Here is a 22,455-nt window from a genome sequence, read left to right on the forward strand (position 1 = left end):
CTCTTCTGTCCAGTTTCAAGTCACAGAGAAAGCAACTATCAACAGAAAATATATCCTAAAGCAGAGCTCAACTCCTTCAGTACTCAGAGATGCTCCCGCCTGCTTGTCCAGGGGGATCTCTGCTGCTGGTGAACATCAAGAGGCCTCTAGAGGACATGAATGCTGCCTCATTAGCAGTTAATTATATTCTAGAACCCAGGAACTCCTGTGCCCCTCAAATACTTCCTGAACAAGAATGCACTGTACAGTTCAGCCAGCTGAATAATAGCTCACATTCTCCTTATACCTCTGGGAGAAAAACAGCCTCACTTATTTCCCCAACAGAGAGATGTGATTCCAGAAAGCAGAATTCCCTGCCCTGGTGGAAATACTCTCAGATTCCTGGTTTTGCTTCTCCCACCCAACTAAGGCACTTCCCGCAGAAGCATTTTGCCAATGGTGCCAGTGAGGGCAAAACCACAGGGGAGTGGGGTGCTTGCCTACAGCCACCTACATGATCTGGATAAGTAGATTTCTGTCCCTGCATCCCTCAGTCTGGCCATTCACCCTAGCATAAAAAAGTATATTATAAAAAATAATTCATTTCCCTCCACTTGGATTTCCCATGTCTGAACCACACAAATGCCCGTATAAGCCTGCATTTGATTATGAAATTGCTTTGTATTCCATTTAAGACTGTTTCATCTGTTATCCAGAGATGTAGGAGGATTCTGAGTTGTGTCAGCTTCTAGTCTCTGCCAATAATGTCATAATTTGATATGGAAACTATGCATACTATTATATTCTAATTTGATATTTAAAACATGCTTTGGCAGACACTGACTCCTATTGATGCATTTATCTGATTTCCCTCTGCCTTTTTATTCTGAAAATACTCAGAGGGAATATGTTGTATCACATTTTTGTTATGCACACTGAATCTATATAAATTCCATTTTCTTTTTTTCTAGAGCTTGGTAAATATACGAGCATAGAAAAAAAGAAAGGAAAATGCCAAGACTGCAAATTGGGTATAATACAACTACATGCTACAGCGAGAGAACTCCTAGAGCTCTGATCTTAGAGACCTGATCTTTGTCACCTTCAGTCCTGTCCTTTCTGCTCTTCATTTTCCAACTCCTTGTCCCCATCACATCTCAGTCTACGTTGGCCCCACCAAACGTCCTTGTCTCTTCTTCCACCCATTTATCCATGCCGCAGATTGCTGCTGCACCTGAGAGGCTAACAGGGAGATACATTGCCCTGGTGAAAGGCCTTTTGCAGGAATATTGGAGTATTTTAAAAGGAGATGAGACCAGTCTTCTACAGAATACTAAATATACCTAAAAGTGAGGGCTCATCTTGACTCAAGATGTTCCTGCTTCACACAAACAGCACTTGCCATGGCTGGTGTAAATTGGAATTAATTTCACTGAAAACACTGCAAATACTTAAGGATTAGGCTATGGAACAGTTGGACAGAAAATTGGAAGGCTGCTGCTCGCAATGGATCAGTATTTATAAGGAAGTGATACAAAGTGATGAGGGAAGGCGAGCGGCGCTGCTGCAGCGAGCCTGTCCACCCAGCAGAAGTGACACAAACTGACAGGGGAGGTGAAGGCAGCCACTGACATAATGAAAATTACAGCATAAAAGCAATACCAATTCAGTTGATGAAGCAGATTGCCAGAGGAAAAAGAAAAACAACCATCTCGTTCAAAAATAGGAGGCTAACTGAATGCAAAGGGAGAAGGGAACAGAGGAGAATCAACAGAAATATCGGAGCAACAAACTGGCAGGGCAGCAGGAGCACCCATGGTGAGCAACCGGGCAGGGGAAGCTCCCTCATTCCTGGAGAATAAGCAAAACTGTCTCCTCGAAAAGAATATTTCTGCCACTTCTAATTGCTCTCGCATGGGTAACTGCCCTAATTCAATTAAGTTTTTATTTCTAATGAACTCTGGTGAAGAGAGCTCCGTTATGAACCCAACAGCATCATGGAATGATTGTGAGCACAGCTGAAGCAAACACATTCCCCCAGACAGGGAATGCTGTGAGTAAGCTGAAAAATTTTGTCTTAAGTATATCAATAATAAACATTACTCAGAATTAAGCAAGACTTTCACCTATTTTGGGAGCATCTATCTTCATGCAAAATGTCAAATGACCTGGTAGTGGCCACACAACTTTTTAGAAAGCTTCAGCATTCTGAAATAAAGGCTCACTTTTACATCACCCAGTGTTATTATTTGAATTGCCATCTCTCCCTCACCACTGGATATGAATTTTCTCCAAAGAACACTGAATTTTTGTATATTTTATGAACTCAGTGTGCAGTAGAACTCATCATGCAAACCCAAGGAAGATAAAAAGTGTCATTTAAGAGAATGAAGGTTACAAACGATTTCAATTAAAGCTACACAAACCCCTGGATTATGTTTTCCACATTTCAATATTTGTCCATGATGTACACACAAACAGCCCTCTGAAGAATCCCGCCCTCAGTAATTTTCCCTTTTCTTAATCCTGATGTACAAAGCCTGGCCTCCTGGGATATTAAGAGGATCTCATAAGGACAATCCAACTTCATATTGATTCTATTTCCCAGATCCATAAAATTTGTTGCCTTAGGAAACACAAGAGTGAAGGAAAAAAAAAACAAAAAACCAACAATGCATGGTTTAATTTAAATACCACTTCTAGCAATAGGAAGAAAAAACAAACCACAAATGGGAAAAAAGCAGAAGATGATGCTTGTTTGCTAAAATTGTGCTTTGTGAAACACGCAATATAAACTGACAAGGGAAGGAGATGATCATTGTTTGAATAACATCAATATCAACACAGACACGTATGAATCTGGCAAGGGACGTGGAAGATCCAAACTCCAAATAACACTGATGTACCAGTAAATATTATTCAGACAGCGAGGCGGGAGGAGGAGCAGAGGTTAGCAGAGACTGGAGACAGGCTGGGAGACACTGGGAATAATATTTGCTCCAAGTTACTCCTAGGCAGTAAACATGCAAATCTAATGAAGACCTTCCCAGCTTCTCTGTCTTTCCCCACCCCCACTTCTTTTTTTCCATTCCCTTTTTCTATCTGGACCATCACAGTTAATTGGGGTTTCAGGTAATTTCTGATAATTGTCTAGGTGTAATTAATCCTGCCTCAGAAGAGGGAGGCCAATGCTGCTCGGCCATGGAGCTGAGTTGGTCCTTTGGAAGATGTGACAAAGTGACACGCCATGCCTTATGAGCACAATGCCACCCTGCTCCACGCAGCCCTGCAGATGAGCCAGTATGAAAACAAAACTGGGGGAAAGGAGAAATTATGCAGCAATGAGCACTCCAGCAATTGTCTTTTTTTTTTTTTTTTTTTTTTTGAAACAAAAAAAAAAAAAAACAAACAAACCAAGAAAAAGGGATGGTATTCTTCACTAGGTTATCTGGGAGATTTGTCTTTCAAAAGAAATTTGACTACCTTCCCCTTTAGGAAGTTTGGGGATAAACTTCTCAAGTTTTCTCCTGCCTCTTTCTTTTTTTTTTTTTTTTTTTTTTTTTACAAACAATTCCAGCCCATTTTATCTCCATTTCTGGTCAGCACAGCCATCCCTGCCTTTCTGAGACACCCTGCATTTTGCAGGATGCAGCATCAGACACGCCGGCACACCTGGCCATGCACCATCTAAGCCAGCACAGCACCCCAGCCCCGCACCACGTGGCATTAGCACCCTTGGCTGCAGAGACCTTGCACCCCAGGGGATCCTGCTCGCGGCGATTGGGAGCACGTTCGGGTACCGCAGCTTCAGCGGATCGCCCCCCCGACCCCCGCACCAAACCTCCACTACGACCAAAAGTTGGGGGCAGAACTTTCCATTCAAAATACTGCGGGTTGACATTTGAAGAGGTAACATGACAATTCATTGTGCTAAATCAATTACTGATTATCAATACAGCACTTAGTGATGTATAATTAGTATGTAAAAGATATATTTAGCTGTAGATTATACTAGTAATAAGGGCTACATGAGCAATAGCTGTATAATTACATTTTATGAATACAGGAAACCTTTGAGAAATGCTCCGAGATTTAATTGACATTTAACAAGATAACTACAGCAAGTTAATTAGAAATTATATGCTAAAAATATGAATTAACTTTTAAATAATATTTTAGCTTGCTGCAGTATAACTATAGTAGCTCGTTATATGCCAGTGAAACACCTAAATGAAATAGTTCTTTCAAATACCATCTTTCTAATTCATTTTCCACAAACTAAAGCCTGTATTATCAGCTTCTCATTCTGAATCCTTTTCGGTATAAAGGGGCCAAGTTGATCAGCTTAGTGAAAGGCTTATTTTCGTGGTCCTTTCATACTTTTTAAAAATGAGATTTCTCTTACATTTCTATCAGCATCCAGAGAAAAGATTTCAGTTCAGCTGTCTTTCAGCTTTGAACCCAGAACAAAAATGCAAAGTAAGGCACTGACAAGCATTTAGACTCCCTGCAAGGTGATACATCAGGGATTCTGACAGTGCTAATACAACTAGAAATTTTGAGAATAAAACAATTCTGAACCGGTTCTGATGTGGATGGGTGTAATCACAAAGAAAATATAATAGCAGGTTCTTAGCACAGCTACGTTATTTTTAGATCTAGGTAGGCTAGTGCAAAGATGATGGAAATCTGACTCAAAATTAAGTTTGCTACAGATTCTCAGGGGAGCCGTAGAGCCAATGCACAGGCACGGGCCTTTGTCATGTGCCTGCAGCACGCTGGCTGGATGCTATTTCCACAGCTGAAGCACCCAGCAGAGCTGGGTGATCAGAAAGACTTGTGAAAGGTAGCAAGGGCTTGCAAGTTAGGCTCCGAGATGAGTGTCATGAGATCTGAAGTCTCTGCAGTTCAACCACTGGTATTTTTATTATTTTGCATAGACTCTTCATCACATCGGTTTGGATTTTGTTGCTTTTTTTGTTACCCCCTACCCTACCATACTTTGCCCGTAAGTCAGCTTAACTCATCTCCACTGAAAGTTTTTCAACCCCTCAACTACGCAAGACCCTGATCTCTGCCTGGTTAATCTGGAGAGTGAATTACGTTGTTCAGTGGAGCAAATGGGCTACCATTACTAAGAGAAAATGGTGCAGTTCCTCCTGTCTCTTGCTCAGTGTGTCCCAGCAGACTCCAAGGTCTCTCCTGCAGTTTCTTTTTGCCAGCATGCCCTTGTTAGCATTCTGGACCAGATACTCCAGATTATGCACAGGCAGAGCATACATGATTTAGTGTTCCTGCTCTTGAAAATGTCGCTTACTTCAATATATCACAGGAGGAAATGGAGAAAACAAGATGATAAAGCAGTGAGGGACGAGCAAGATGACCTGATCTGCACCTGAGATTGCAGTGCTGTGCGGTTCATGTAAATCGAGAGGTTACTTCTAAACGAGGAAAGCCAGGCACAAGCAGAGCACATTGGACACCAGCTCTGGGCTTGGCCCCAGGCCTGGCTCTACATCTGTAACAATAAAAAGCAAAGCCAAAAAGGCAAACTGCCCCTGGCCTCCTCTCTTAATGCAGAAAAGGCAGGAGAGCAGAGTGCCAAGGGGTTACACTCGTAGAGGGTCATGGACTTCCTGGTTATAAACCCTGCCTGATGCTCACAAAACCAGAGAAGAGCTAGAAAAAATAGGAAAAAAGTGTCAGGAAAATAGGGGATTTCTGGAAGACAGGAGTCTGAGGAAAGCTTACCTTTGCGCAGCCGTTGCACAGACTATGTCTTCCCTTCCTGACACAGCTCCCTGACGGCTCCTGATGAAGCCCAGGTTGCTGTTTACAGAGTTTCTGCTAAAAGTTTTTCCTTCCATGAGTGCTAGCCACTATAGGTCATAAATAGTGGGGGGAAAAACACCGATAATGGCCTTTCCTGCAGCTATACCGAACCCTGCAGCAAGCAGAGGCATGGCCCAGGTTTCTCCGCTCCCTGGGGCAGGTGCCTCCTGCTTGCTGAGCTGCTCCAGCTGTGGCTCCAGGAGTCGGTCGAAGAGGAGATGGGTAGAGCTGGTAGGTAGAGTCCTTGCTGCAGGGTGTTCTCAAACGCCTGGACAGCAGGGGAGGATCTTGCTACTGTTTCTTCCCCAAACTCTCCCTCAAGAGTAATGATGGATCCTTTCAGGACAATGGGGTTTTCTCCTAAGACCTGTATGGAAGCTTTGAGTGTTTTGCTCACTCAAACGTTTGTAAAAAACGTTTTAAAGAAGACAGAGTACATGTTTATAGGAGTTCCTCTTTTTACTTGGTCAGTAGATTAGTCAAGATTGATTTTTCTGCATGAGAGGGAGAGGCCCGAGGTTAAAAGATGAAAGGGTAGATTTCTTTTAAAATGTAATTTAGATTTTTCTGGTATTAGCTCCAGTATCAGCACAAAATCACTCCAATTTTCCAGAAGCACCTGAGACCCCATTGTACAGCTGCACGCAAGCAGGAAAGATCTCCTCTGGCAAATGTAACAGCTGAGGACCGCGATGCCAGCAGTACCTGCCCCATGCAGGGTCTCCTGCCTGGGGACCCCGAGCCTGCGCCCTCTAAACATCTGCCAGACAAGAGAGATTGGTGACAAAAGCTCTGCTGGGGCGTTTGTCTTTGGTTCACTTATTTTTGCTGTAGCTGGTGCAGATTTAGAATTGAAGTCTTCAGAGCACATCTTCACAAACTCTCCCCAGTCCCTCCTGCAGGTGAGGTCAGTGCTAAGTGACCAGTTAACCACTGCTGGGTCTCAGAGCCCAGTGGTCCAGACTGGAGAAAGATGCACAGTGAGTGGTGCTGACACCACGTTTCCTTATCATCCACGTAGTGCTGTGAAACATCAGGATTCTCTCCCAAGTCCTTGCTTTTATAAACTATGTATTGCCTCCTTCCAGCCCTCCCCCCCCAGCGCCTTCGGATCATTTGGATTCTCACAGGGACAACCAAAGGGCAAAGCTTGGGCTTATAGAAAGGATTTCAGATGATAAAGCTGCTGCTAATAGTAACAAATAAGGGGTGAAGGGAGCCGACAATATGAAACTGTCGCCATGGTAAGAGTTAGGGCTCGACCTTCAGTTTGAGCTCAAGTTTGAGAACTTTCTTATCCAAACTTCTCATGACTGCTCTTGCTAGAGAGCAGATCAGAGTTCCTCACTTGGAGCAAACATGGGTTAGCTACCTGGAGTTTTCATTTTTTAGAAAAAAGGATCTTTGTACAACATGTCACAGTGGGCTGGGTAGGAACGCCTGGATTATTCACCAAGAATAATTGAGCTGATACGTTTCAGCATTTTTCTTTGAATAAATTATTTGCAAATAAACATTTTCATTATTCGACCATCTCTGATGTTCCATTAGCATTCAGTGAATTATTTATTCAGCAGCTTTTCCCATCAATCACTGAATAAATTATTCGCAAATAAATTATTCTACCAGCTTTTGCTTTAAAGTTGTCCCTTTGAGAACAATAGCTTCCCAGAATAGCAAACAGGCAAAGGGAGCAATTTGAAAGGCCTGATTCTCATCTCAGTTGTCTTGGTCGAAATCTGGAGGATCACCATGGGAATTCCTGGCCTTTTTCTGTATCTCCACATCTGTAAGTCAGCTCAGTTTGCGGGACAGGAGTGCTCCCCTTTGCACAGCCAGCACAAAGGCGTTCAGCGCCCTCGGAACCAAGTCTTTGCCTCTGTCCTAACAGGCGGTTTCATCTCCAGCTCACAAAACTGAGCGATTCAAGTGACCTCTAATCAAACCGACAGCTCAGCTCCCAGAAGCGTCCAGGGAGAGATGGGCATCGCAGCACTACCCCAGATATCTCTTTCTCCCTCCTAGTCAGCCAGGCAGCTCTGTTACTGCACCTTCTTATGCATAATGCATTCAAATATCGTCAGTACACCAAGCCCCAGTGTAAGTCTTGTTTGTGTCTGGGCCAAGGAGGATGAAAGCCTGTTAGAAGTAAATGAAGGCTACATTTATGCCAATTTTAAGGAATAATTGAGGTGCAGCGCTGGGGAATTTGCTGAACTCCTCTGTCCTTCGAACAAGAAAGAGCCTCTTTTGTTAGGCAGCACAAAAAGTCACCCTCATTAAAACAAGCCATCTTTATCAAAACCACATGGAGGATTTATCGTCTCACCCATATGTTGGTGCCTTTCAGAAAGATGCAGAAAAAAAGTGGGGGGGGAGACCGAGTATAGAGCCCTCATTTCAAAAGGGCTAATTATCAAAGCACCATGATCCTCATGTTGATATCAATCATGGCAACACGTGCAAGGTTGTGCCAGAGTTTTAATAACACCAACCCTACCTGGGCTGCCTAGTAGTATCACTGCAATAAATAATTGCTAATTTGCACAAAATGAACAAATGAGACACAATGTAATTGTATGAGGGGGGACAACCGAACAATACATTAAGATATATAATTGACTTAATATCAGACGCTCTTCCCCCGGTGAACCTTTCTTCCTCCTCAGAGTAATTGTGTAATGACATTTATGTGTAATAGACTTGTGACATTATAAATGACACTTATGTCAGGATTGCCAGGCTGTGACAGCCTCAGAGACAGCTCCAGTGAGAAATTAATCACTTCTGAGGCTTGAAAGTTGCTCATTTATCGCTGCCAAATAAGATCTTGCAAAAACAAGATCTTGCAATGAAATGTAAGCACTTCACCCTCCAAGATGTATTTTCTCCCTACAGAAACTCTTCCTGGAGACCATGAGTAATGGTGTTCCTCATTAACAGCAGCACTCCGCATGGTCAGCCTACCCAAAGAACACAAATGAAGATGTTATCGTCTTCTCCATTTCTTCTCCTCTCAACATCACACCTTTTACCACCTTTTTATAGTGTGCATACCTCTTTAAACATATGTACGTGTTGCATATGCGTATATTAGCATCTACCTGTTTCATGCTTCCAGGACTGCAGGTCATGAAAGGGTTAAATTATTTGTTGGGAAGAAAAGGACATTTTGAAATGTACTGTACATAATGAATACAAAAAAGAAAAGAAAACCTTCTCCAGATCAGTGTAGGGGCTATTATTAGACTATCAAACTGTCATTTTTCAAAGCATTTCAATTGTCACAATTTTTTCTAATGGCTTCTAAAGCATTATCTAATGCCTGGGCCAAAAAAAAAGAAGAGGATCAAAGCGTGTTGAAAAGGACTAGTCAGACTGCATGACAAGTAAGTGTTTGCAGACTAAACTCTTCCTATCCCATTTGCCTTCAAAAGTATTTGTGAACTTCAAACAAAGATGGCTTTATTAGAATATTGGTTTTTAAAGATACAAGTGTCCTTAGGATTTTCCTTTTTCTTTTTTCTTTTTTTTTTTAGAACATAAGACTATGTTAAGGGTAAGGATGACCCAGTTGTAAGAGTCCTTTGGTGCTGCTGCTCCAGCTGCCATAACTGACCCACCACAGGGGAGGTGGAGATGTGGAAGAAAACCAAAAAGGTTGTGGTGGATGACGATGGAAGCAGCTGGATGGCAGAGGGGCAAATAAAGAGGAATACGTGGTGGGCGATGCAGGGAATGTCTTGTTAAACTCTGCAAACTAAGAATGGTTGCATTCTGTATTTGGTGTAATACGTGGTCTGGGGGGGGTCTGAAGGACCCGGGAATGCAGCGAGCTCGTGGTGACTGCCACCAGCACGTAGGGGAAGTGCTCTTCCTTTGGATAACCTGGTACCTCCTCCCCTAGGATGCCAAGAGGCAGAGGGATAGTCCAGCCACTGCTATGAATCTCCCTCCTCCTTTATATTTCCCATACCACAATGTTGCCTTCTAGTTCTGTATTTTCACACCCATTAATGACATTATTATGACTCTGTACAGAAGGAAATAAAAGAGATTAAAATGACTGGAGTCACATAAAGGTTTCATACAGAAATAAGGAGGGATTGCCATTTCAGATAAGACTCTTGATCTATTGAGCTTGCCATCTTTACAATCCTTGTGCTTCAATGAGGTCTTTAGAAAAAGGTCAACCCTCCCCGTCACGCTGGGGCAAGGCAGTGCAGAGTGGGGGGTGGCGGGGGCAGCAACTCCTTCCCGCATGCCACTGCAGTCCAGTTTGAACACAGGATCAGACACTTTTTCCCTTTGCTAGTGTCACAGGAAAGCAGGAAAGAACCACAGTAGGGTCGGCTTTCTACTAGCGATGTACAGACATGCAATAGTTTTCCCTAAACTTCCACCTGGGTGTGCACAGGTAATTACAGTCATGAAAGTATCACAGTCAATGTCTTAATGGTCCTCTCCCCACAGGACTAGCAAATGAACATTTCAGTTTTTCCTTAACTGTATTGCCTGGTTGTAACTACGATCACCTTGTCTTTTCCAAGCAAGGCAGGCGATGCTCGCATCCCTCTGGCAGAACCCCATGGTGGGAGCTCACAACTGGCCACGCATTTCTGACACGGAAACCACACCAGCCAGAGCAGGATCCTCTGCCCCACCTCTGCATAAACCGAGGGAGCCCACAGAAGGTGTGCAAGTGTCCTGCAACATGGATGTCCCTCTGGCGCAAAATCCCGTCAGCTCCTGGGTACATGGTGCTCCGCTCCCCACCCCCCCATCACGGCCAGCTGGTGGGGTACAGGGTCACTGGTGAGGAGATTTGTTTTCTTTCTCTCCCTGCCTCCATTGGGAATTCCTACCCACAGCATCAGGGGCTTTATCCTCCTCCTCAGACGTTGCTCCCCCCCCACCAGCCCCACCGCACCAAGCATGGTTGGAGGTGGCAGGGTGGCTCGCTGCCCCTCTGCGCCACTCCAGGCACCGGGGACTGCAAAAGGCTTCACCTGCAATCCCTCTCCTGATATGCACCTAAGATTAGGCTGCTAATGTAACATATATTTTTTTTCAGCCCCAATGACAACGGAATTTACAAACTGATTCAGCTTAACCGAGTGTGACTGCAATAGGCTAATTCCACATTCCTAATTAAATTACATTATTTTCTAGGTGGAGGTTTATGAGCAGAGGTGAAGAGTAATGATACGAGCAAGCCACAGAATCACATGCACATGTTAGACCTGAGACTCTTGTCTAGATGGCAAAATGAATTATTCTATTTACATCTTTTTTAAATGTCACAGTATTTTCCTGTGTTTAATCTTGGGCTTGGTTATTCATAGAGCCGTTCTCCGAAGACGAAATGGGAGCTGTTCAAAGGGAAAACTGCAGACCTGACTGCGGGAAGGAAGCAATAAGCATCTGGATTTTCTCAAAACCACCACTTCCTATGTACAAAAACACTCCTTTAAAACCAGCATCGTTATTGCTGCTAGGTGACTTAGGAAGTTACTGAAGAGTGGTACAGAACTGCTGGCAGGGATAGCAAGAGGAGTCCCAGGGCTGGTGTCTCTGCTGGGAAAAGAGCCCAAATTTCCCGTCTGCCACCCACCTCCAGAAAGCCACACTACAAACTCAGCCAGCTTTTTTGCTGGTGCTTTCCTCAGGGAACAAGTGGTTGGAATCCAGCGTTGCATTATGGATGTTCAGAGACAAAATATAGATTGCAGGCTTAGAGATTTTTCTGAAATCATAAACAAAAAGGGAAGAAATGCAAGAAGCGGACATACAACTTTATGGCCTGTGAAATTGCATTGCCTTTGGTCCTTACCCTGGGATGGACAGTGAGAGGGTTTGTCATCTTCTGGGAGATGAGCATTAAAACCCACCAGCTAAAGAGAAGATATTGTGCTGCCTGATGAAAGGTGCATGTGCCCCATGAGCCCAGATTTCAGAGCTGGCTCTTACTTATTTGGTCTCTGCTGAAGAGGTCCAACAAGTTTCAGACACCTTGTAAATTCAGCAGGAACGTGCCTTGCTTTGTAGATCGCCAGCACTACACAGCCATAAATACATGATGGCAAGGAGCAAAAATCCACATCCTAAATCACTAGAGCGAGCAAGGAAGCAGGCCAGGGGAAGGAACAACTTTGACCCAACCTGAAAGTGCCACGCATCCCTCCAGCGCAGCTCCAGCCCCACTCTCTTAATGCAAACTGTTCTCTGCATCAACCTGTCAGGTACTGGCAGTGAACCTGTCTAACATGGAAGTATCTGGATTTTGCAGTAGAAAACCAATGTGGTTTGATGGAACCGGCACAACGGATAAGGGAAGAAAGACAGCAACCAAGTTTTATCACTTAATAGGTTTTCCAAAAGTCACAAGCAAGTTATGTACCCAAATCTGGTCTTATTTCAGTCAGGAGCTTAGGTCCTAATTTGATCACACAAATAACAGACCAATGCATCCCATGCCATGTCCCCTCTCAAACTGTGGTTAAACTACCTAGAAAGACAAATGATGTGGATATAAAGGTTGCAAGTGATGGTGCATCTGCTCTATTCCCTTGGGAATTTACTCCAGAGGTCTGTTCTCATTTAAACACTGTGTCTCGTTTCCAAGTTAATTTTTTCTAACTTTACTATTCAGGCATCAGCTTTCAGAGCATCTACGTTCATTGCATTAAAAAAGCTTTAGAACCCGGCCTGCCTCACTCTTCCTTTACTCTTTGGACCTGATGGATGAGTGAAGGGCTATTCAACATCAGAGATTTTGACATCGACATTCGAGAGAAAGCACAGCCAAACTAAGCCAAAAATGACAGCTCTGTTAAAGTCAGCTGTGTTTCTGAACTCCTCTATGAGAGTGAGGAAGTCAGAACCAAGCTTTTAAAAAGGATAAAACATAGCCCTCAAGTTGTATGTGTAATCATCAGAGAAATAACTCAGGAAAGGAGGTTGTCACCGCATTTCAGCTCTAGTGCATTTGGTTTGTCCTCTTGTTGCTGTTTCATACTTCAGATCATTCTGGCTACCTTCTTTGTAGCATTTGATTCCAATAAATTGATTTGGATGATGTACTGAGAATTATGTAGATACTTCATTACATTGACTTGAGATCAAACTTAGGAAGACATAATTGAACATTTACGAATCCTGCAATCTCATTTAGACAATCAATTATTTTGTTTATCTACTTCAGCATGCTAATGGGAGCCAAGCAGGGTAGCAGGAAAAAAAAACCACGCACTTAAGCCACTGTCAAGTTTGTAGGTGTAGCTGAAATAGAATTTTTAAGCTAGGGCAGGTGGGGAAGAGTATGTATTTAAATTGGTGTCTGAAACAGAACACAAGAATAGTCACAGCAAGCTTCTCCACATGCACAAGCATCACATAAATGCAGCATCACAGTAGAATAATAAGCATCTCCACATAAAAACAGCATACACCTTAACTTCAGCCACAAAGGGCCGTATCACAAAGACACAAATCTAAAGATGCAGATAGGTATGTAGTGAAAAGTACAAAAGCATCTGAGCAAAGCAGGTACGCAATTCTCATGCAAAGCCCCTGCACTTCCCAGAGCTTGAAAATTCAACACTTTTAGGATTCTGGCTGTAGTTCTTAAGTGCTGAGAAAGGAAAAGTAGCAATCAGCATAAATAAAATTGGCTTGCCGAAGCCCAAATGGCAAGGTGAGCAGGAGAGAGGGTTGCAGGTCTGACAAGGAGTGCGAGATGCTGACCCCACGGTGCTGGAAGTGACTGGGCTCCCTGGAAGCTCGGTGTCACCCGCACAGAGCTGCCCTTGCACCACGCCAGAGCCGCACTGCCTCTGGTCTGGACATGCTGGAAGAGAAGGCAAAGCGCCTCTTCCCAAACCCAGCAGCTGTCAAAAAGGGTGGGGAAGCCCAGCGGGAATTACAAGTACCCCAAGCCCTCAGCGGGGTGCTCGGGAGGTGCTGTGGCGGCGAGCTGTGAGAAGCCAGCCGCCATGGGCTGCCCCTTAGGTGTCCGGTGGAAGCCCACCGGCACCCTCTGTGCTCCAGTTCCGTGGCTCTCCCAGGCAGCGCCGGGAAGGGTGACCCAGAAAGGCCACCGCTTCCATCTACCCCAGAGCCGCACCCCACTACAAAAGCACAAGACACTCCAAAAAGACATGGATTTTACCAAAACAGTAACTGGGGTCAAGACCCAAATGAAATTATTTCAGTGTTTCAGTGCCAGCCCCTGTGTGAAGCCATTTGTTCCTGTTAGGGTTTGTAGCTGGGGTTTCTAGAAACATCCAGAAGGTGCAGGCACCCAAAGTCTATCAGACCCAAAGCATACCAGAAATCGAGTTAACTCAATTACGAGTTTTGAAACTTGTAGCCGTAATAATCATTATCATTATATAGTACTGTTGTTACGAACAATAACAAGAATAATAATTATTACTGCTATTAGTTACCATTATTATTACTATTATTACTTCCTATAGCATTAGGGATCAATTCAGCTAGGAGACAAATGAGCATCAGGCTCGGGAGGTGAATGGGAAGGCTAAAGACAGAAAGCGTACACTAGAATAAACAATCCTATTCCTTTTTTTTTTTTTTTGGCAGCAAATGATAAAAGATATCCAGCTGCCCTAGCTCCAAGGAGGGGCACTAATATATCACCTGATACACTTGAAAAGCTTACAAAAATCTGGTTATATTTTTTAATCATCTTGCATTTTAGACCTTTAAAGTACAAATATGGATTTCAAACATATCAGGGGAACAAATTAACTTAGAAAAATGGCCATACTTTCCAAGGTTGCACCTGCCATGAAATTGCTCCAAGTTTGCATTTTCCCTCAGTCTCTAGTGTGTCATTACAGCAGATTGATCGCCCTCCTCTCCCCGGCAACTCCCCCATTAGAGGGTTATTGTATGGAAATTAATGGGAGGCTAGAAACATTTCTTTTGCAGCTGCAGTAGTAGAAGTCAGTTTTGATTAAGCACTCGAAACCCAGCAGGCTGGGGTGATCTCTTTGCTTTAGTTCCCTCTTTTATTATCACTGGTGTCAAGTTTTGTTACTTTAGCCATTCCCCTGGTACTCCCACTGCATCCTTGTGTAATAATAGGGGTTATTTTTTCATGTGCACGTCTATTTATTTTAAATATGTACAGACTGATTCTCACTGGTGCAAATTCCCTTAATGCAGCTGTAGGAAACATTTATGCTCCTTTCAAAGGCCTGTTTACGCTGGCTGAGCGGGGTAAGGAAGCACCGACGTAAATGAGTATCAGGAGCGTAGATATATCTCTGTTCAGTTACTCTAAGAGTAGTTATACCTGATGTCACATTTAATGTGTACCTGCTCTGCCTCTTATTCATCTCGCTGTTTCGTACCTGCCCAGTTTGATCCAATTCCCATTGTCAGCTGGCAAATAATAGACATACAAAGTGGCTCTTATGAAAAGAGCCCATATTTTTTAAAGTCAGATATTAATCAAAGCCATGATGAAAAAGAGGTTGTAAGATACTTGCAAAACACATGACCAGATACAATGCTCAGAGGACAGCATTCTGATTCTTCCATTGTCCCACCAGTTTTTCTTGCAAACAATGAACTCGCTGGGTATAAAAACATAGGGAGGGAAGTTCCTTTTAAACTGATCCCACCACAAATCATGCAATAATGGAAAAAAATGAAACTTCACACTGTGTCAGCTAGAATTACAGTCTTGGAGTTTGAAAAGGAAACAGGAGTCATTTTGACTGTGGGTTGCACCGAGCCACAGAGCAGCACGGGCAGGAGCGGGGAGAGCTCCAGCGCTCACATGTCCCCAGCCCCTCCCTTGCAGCTCCCTGCGCGTGGCCTTCAGCAGGGCGCTGTTTGCCCCAGGGTTGGTACTCACACCCATGAACGGTGGGTTTACATCCTGCCTGCAAGCGCCACAATAGCTCTTGCAGGTTTCTCTCGACTCTGCTGCTCTTTAAAACCCAGAGGACCTCAGGTTTGGAGAAGGTCCTTGCGATGCATCACTCGCTCACGGGAACATTTGTTTTTTTAGCAAAACGTGGCACTTTCTTGATCAAGAGGCGTGGATGGCTTTGGATGTTGGAAATGGCTCTGTATGGTTTTATGTATACACAAAAAGCTTATTGACTAGAGTGTTCACCTGCTGTTCACAATTCAGTTTTCACTTCCATTATAATTTATAACAACATTCAGAGTAGGAAATTTGTCTTCATTCCCCCCACCAACACAAAGTACCTATATTATACATCAATAACTACTGATGCAAAAAGGCCAAGTCAGGCATTAGAGAACGTAACACAAAGCAATGCCCAGCAAGGCCAGCCCTGCCCAGTGCCAAAGTGCTGCACACCAGGAGTCCCTGCAGCCGCGGACGAGCACAGGTATGTTCAGAGGAGAGCAGATATGGCTCAAACAGCAGGCAAGCTGAAAGGTGGGGCAAGGACCATTGCTTGGAGAACTGATTAAGTGGCACCTTTGGGGAAAAGAAGAAAAGTAAAACATGTAAGGGATTATTTATAGGGCTCATAAAGGTGCCTTTTGAATACCCATCAATCAAACAGTCAGTTAAAAAGTCTGCTCAGCACACAAGAGAGTAGAAGGAGTAAAGAAAATTGGATACAGCGTACATCGAGATGTGCAAGCTATCATCCATAATCTTCAGCGATCTGCTTCGTATGTAAAGCACGGCAGTGTGGTGAACGTGATGTGAGCAGGATGGTGAAGTACTGAACAAACAGGTGCTTGGCTCAAAACTGATGTGGCGCTTTCTCTCACTGCCAAAGACGGGAAATGTCAGTAGTAAGTTTTAACAACTTTGGTAGGAATAACGGAAGACAGGAAATAATCTACACAAGAAGGGAACTGAAGGTATTTGGGTGCCAGCCAAAGGGCTGTAACCTGCCTTGAAGGAGCAAATAAAACCAGGAAGACAATAATAACAAAGCAGTGGCTGACTGCAGCTCGAATAAAGGGTAATTGCTGGCTGAGCATATGGCCTGCTAAGGGAATAGACAGGGAGAGGAGATTCACAGACTGCTACAGAGCTTACAAAAGCTGTAGGTCAAGAGCAATGGACTCATGATGATCACTGATTTTACAGCTGGTTCCTTTGCATCCTTGCTAACGCAGGAATAAACTACTGATCCATGGCAAACTTTTTTTTCTAGGACTCCATTTCTTTTTTTGTAGTGGTTTTATAGTGGCATTTGTAAGTGTAGTATTTCGATAAATTAGAGTAGCAGAGTGAGGCCCTTCCCAGCTTCCCTTGTTACCAGGAGGAATGCTTGGTCTAATTTAGAAATAGATAGGGCTTTCTTTTTTTTTTTTCTTTTTTCTTTTTTTTTTTTTTTTTTTTTCCGGTAAGCAGAACTAAGAGGCAGAAGCTGATGTCTGAAATCCAGTTCCACCATTGCACCACCCCTGCCGGGGCAGCCTTTGTGCAGCTCATTCCAGCAAACAGCTACACAAGGCATGGCTTTACATCACTTTGTGGTGTGACTTGGACATTCCATGATAAAGTACTGTACTACAACTCCTCATTTCTCTTACTAAACAGTCCCAGAACAGCTCTGAGAAATGTATTTAACATGAAGACATGTATTAATTAATAAGCACATTAGTCAGCAATCAATACTCAGTTGATGATATTGTTTAAATTATACATGTACAATAAGGATATGTTTCTGTCTTCCTCATCTGTTTTAAGGCATATATCGAAAATGAGTGGTGCAGAATGGCTTTGCATTTTAAAAAGTTTGATTAAAATTATTTTTAAATAGACTAATCTTATGAGCATACTATATTGCATAAAATTAGCTCTGAGCATAGTCAGTTTATCACCTCAGTCTCTTCACAGTCCATTGATTAACCAGACACCAGGAGCAATCTGTTCCCTTTACTACGTTTGTATTTTATTGTAGCGATATTGTTATCTGTTTCAAAATCCTGAGCGAGGCATTCCTAGCAATTACTTCTTCTTGGTCTGCATAAAATGTGCAGATAATTCTCAGGCTGATGCCCTATTGCCACTTGCATTGCTTGAGGAGAACAGCAGCGACCTCAAACTGCAGATCCCTGTCCGCAGAAATGCCCTCAGACAGCACACGCGCTTGCATTAGCACATGACGGCCTCTGCTGTGCATCTTATATACGTGCTGGTTCTATAGGGCACACCTGGCTATTTCCCTGCCACGAGGGGCTGGGCTCCCACGCTCCCACGCACAGAGGCGTTTTGCAGGACAAGGCTTCTGGGGCTTTTTGGGCCACTTGTGCTCATGCGGGTAACTCAGAATCAGTCTTTTGCTCTTCCTCCTGTCCAACCGGTATGTTCCTCATGCTCACCTTCCTCCCCAGGTAATAACCAGCCAGGCCTGGCGGTAAAGCCAGGGTTTTTTGCAACACGGACACACTCACACTCAGGTATGCTTTCCTTCAGAAAATCCAATTACCAGATACATTTTGTTCTCACATTTACCTCGAAATCAGAATTTTCTTTTTTGCACAAGTTAAATAAGCCCAGCTAAACCTCAGGAAAGAATCAATGCAGGCAGTGCTCCTCTGTGCGCTCTCTCCTGGTGCTGTCTGCACAGCTCCTCTGGCTCCCAGCACCAGCGCATCTCTCCTAGACCATTGGCAAACTGACCCGCCAGGGCCAGGACCGGGCAGAGCTCCCGTTCCTGGGTGCTGCCGCAGAGCAGCCCCGGCCAAATGCTGCCTTTCCCCAGCAAACCTCCTCCCTAGCCCAGCGTTTCACAAACCACAACCATGGCCACTGGTTTTGCATGACCAGATGATACCAGCCTAAATTTTCTCCTAAGCAGGGCTGCCATAAATAGGGATCATAGAACCATGGAATTGTTTAGGTTGGAAAAGACCTTTAAGGTCATCAAGTCCAACCACTTGGCACTGCCAAGCCCACCACTAACCCATGTCCCTAAGCACAACATCTACATATCTCTTAAATACCCACAGGGATGGTGACCCCACCACTTCCCTGGGCAGCCTGTTCCAATGCTTGACAACCCTTTCGGTGAAGAAATTTTTCCTAATATCCAATCTAAGCTTAATAGAAGTGAAGAAGGTCAATGGAATTATTCTGGGGTTTTGTCAATATGGGGATTTGCTTCAGTCCCGCTACTATGGTTTAATAGAGCTTTAGTTCTCAGCCTGGACGTTCTCAAAGTGGATTAAAAAGAATATATTTTATGTTAAGAAGCAGTCTACTTAGGTGTAAAGTTAATCTATTACAAAATTTAATGCATTAATATTTATATTAATGTGTTTAAGTTATACTAAATTAATATAAGCCATTTACACAAGTAGTTTTACCTGGAAAGTTTTAACTAAATTGGCTGAAGCTCATTTACATGAGTGTACACAAGGCCTAGAGCCGATGGGTTTACTTTTAAATTATCACTCTATGTAAGAACAGCCTATGTCCTCTGTTCCCATACATGCAGCTTAAAGTTACTATTTTTATGAGCATATCTGTCAAAAGAAACTTTTCCCTGCTTTGCTTTCAGACACTGAGGATGGATACATGGCCATTTTCCTCTTGATTTTGGCATACTACAGCCACTCAACCTGCTGCATTATAGCAGGGTTGGTTTTTTTCTCATAAAGACAATAGTATTTGTTTGTTGGCACCCTAGCAGCCCCCCTCCAGAGCAGAAAATTACCTGAACCCAAAGATCTTTACCAGCTGATGGAATTACAAATTACATAAGTGCTCAGGACTTAACAAAAGTCGTAGCTGTTTTGACAGACCAAATTAATGTTGTTTCCTTGCTCCGTGTTGCAGGCAGAGGCACAGGGAGGAGGGGATGATGGGGATGATGGGGATGGATGCTCCCCCGTTACAGCCCACGCACTGTCCTACCAGAGCCGCGCGTGAGAGGGTGCTCTGCTCTCCCCTGCTCGCAGCGGCTGGGGTCCCTGGGCTTACACTTTTCCTTGCTCTCAGCTGTGTCCTGAAACGGCAGAGCAAATCTGAGGGCTCCCAGAGCCTGAAGCGGGTCCCCAGGAAGGTGGGGGAGGGGGGCGTGGGGACGGCTGTGTGGTAAAGGTGACCCCAGGGGCAGGGAGATGGATTTCAGACACAGGCGCTGCAAAAGAATAAGATGCTCTTAATCAGCCTATGTAGTGCCTGCACCAGAAAATGAGTCTGAACTATGGGGCTGAGCAATGAGCCTGTAGATATACTACATATATATGTAATATATATGTAGCATGTATATATATGCATATATATGAGCATGTATATATATGTAATATATGTGAGCCTGTATATATATATATATATCACACTATACTGTATACACGTACGGACGTAGCACACTGAACCAGTTTCTCAGTGATGCAGATCCAGAGCCAGTGAGCCTCACTTGAACGCTGAGATTTTTGTGGGAATATTACAATTGTAAATACCAGATTCCCTGTGAATGCGTTCCAGTGCTCACCTAAACCCTTGCCCTTTCCTCAGAGGCTTTTGCCAGTAAACACCTTTGCTGTGATATTCCTGGCCCACGGACTCGAACAGGGACACTAACCCAGCAAAACAGCTTAAAAGCTAAAATGAGCATGCACAAGGACTCATCCAGCTCTGCAATTATATTACTTCTGCTTTGCAGAGAGGAGTAACCTTTGTGATACTCATGGCCATGACTGTCCATGAGCTACAGGGACCGAGTGAAGCTGTCCTAGCTGGAGGAAGCCAGGCAAAGCACGTCTAGTTCCAGGGGGATCTGCACACCCACAAATACACCCCTTGGAAAGGTTCGCCACAGCACGATAGAAAGCAGCCCGTGTTCACCCGCGCAGAACTGAGGGGTTTGGCTCTGCCCAAACCCCAAATGCAAAGCAAAAACCGGGCTGTGTCAGAAGACCAGGAGAAGGGCTGGCACAAACCCACAGGAACTGGAACAGAAATGGGCTTGCTCAGCCGCTGCACGTGTCTGGCGGCTGGATCGCCTGTGAATCCGGGCGGGATTTTTCTCTCAGTCATTCAGCCGCTGGGTTCAAGTGGTTAGAGAGGATGGCTCAGCTGAGATCGCACATCCAGGCCTGGGATCACGGCGCTAATCCAACCACCAGGCTCCTTACCTGGACCTCAGGCTGAAGCCCCACGTGCACGCAGTGCTGATGATTAGTCGGTGAGCACGGGCTGGTTTTAGCTCCGTCTCTGAAACATCACGGATCAAACATTTCTGGAGGTCAGCATATGCAGCCGCAGAGGATGTTGCAATACCTGTGATAAAAATAAAAACATAATGTGTTCTGATAGTTGGATTGAAAATTAGCTTTAGGGTCTCCATGCATTGCTTTCTTAATGATGTGAAACATAATAGTCTCAACTGTAATAAAGATGAATTACTTTTTAATAAAATAATGAAACTCCGGTAAACACTCAAGGTTTATCACTTAATTTATCCCCAGCGCTCACACAGAAAAAAAATTTTTCTGCTACCTCATTTTTAATATTCTCAGTGATTAGATTTCAATAACCTGCTCCATAGTAATGTGTGTCTCATTTCCCTGGACAGACAAAATAGGCCATAACTTCCTCTCTGTTAAAGCACTAATGCTGCAATTTAGAACTTCTGTCAAGATGAAAGATCTTTCCAGGGAGTTGCAGCAGGCCCATGGCAACACTTTGGCACAGGGCTGGATAATGAAGTTTTCATTATTAAATAAAGATATTTTAGGAATGTCATAACCCATAAATCCATTCCTCTACAATGCATCAGCACGTTATTTTGTTTATTTCTCATCCGCTGATTCCATCCTCCCCACTCCCCTATTTTTTGGCTACCTTGTGAGCTCTTTCAAGTTGCCATAGAGATAAATTCAAGCATCACTCCCTGCGGTCCTGGGGCGGTATGGATTAGATGCAAAGGCCAGAGTGCCGGTGGGAAGGGCAGGTGCTCACCTCCCTTTGCTGGCAGTCTGAGCCCTCCAGTTTGGTGTTACCTGGAGGAAACGCTGATGTGCAGCATCAAGAATTACAGAAAGAGGGTGTTTTTCAGGAGGAAATTCAGCACTGCTGAACAGTGCCACGCCGGTTTTTATGTAAAGTCAGCAAGCGCAAGCAAAGGCAGATTTGCAATAAAAATAGTTTCCCAGCACTTAAGGCATATTGAGATGAATTGGTAGATATCAACAGGGTAACTTGTTGCCTCCTGAAGACACAAGGAAGAAAATTATGAATTGTACCAAAAGAAGCCTGCCCACCTATCAGAAAACTATATTTGTTTTTTGAGTTTAAAAATAAACTGTAAACCCTATCAGCACTTGAATTAATTGAAAATTATTTTCCCCTTCCAGTGTTAAGCAAACAGGAAAGTTCTGTGTGACAGCATGAATGCTGTCTGTAATGGTTTGCTAAGATCCTACTAATTAAAATAAAATCTCATTTGAAGATAGTTAATGGATTCTGAATTTCTACAGAGTATTAAGAAGGCAACATTTATCTGAACTTGGGGCCTGTGCTGATTACTACTCAATTAGTTTTGATTCAATTCAATGAAGAAAAATGCCTGTTTCATTAGCACAAAGAAATAACCAATGGCCACAGAATAAATATTCTGGAATTGCTCTACCAACTGGTTTGCTACTGTGTTGTTTAGAATTGTC

The 22,455-nt window shown here is 43.7% G+C and overlaps 1 protein-coding gene across 1 annotated transcript in view; it reads right to left on the minus strand.

Annotated features, from left to right (window-relative positions):
- Positions 1-22,455, minus strand: part of PLXNA2 (plexin A2) — a 509,765-nt gene that overhangs the window by 420,811 nt on the left and 66,499 nt on the right. Inside the window, exon 3 of the mRNA XM_080367686.1 lies at positions 3,390-21,070. The gene's annotated coding sequence lies outside the window, so the exon portion shown is untranslated. The remainder of the gene's footprint in view (positions 1-3,389; positions 21,071-22,455) is intronic.

The sequence above is a fragment of the Falco punctatus genome (assembly GCF_963210335.1).
Source record: "Falco punctatus genome assembly, chromosome: 17".
NCBI classification, from domain to species: Eukaryota; Metazoa; Chordata; class Aves; order Falconiformes; family Falconidae; genus Falco; species Falco punctatus.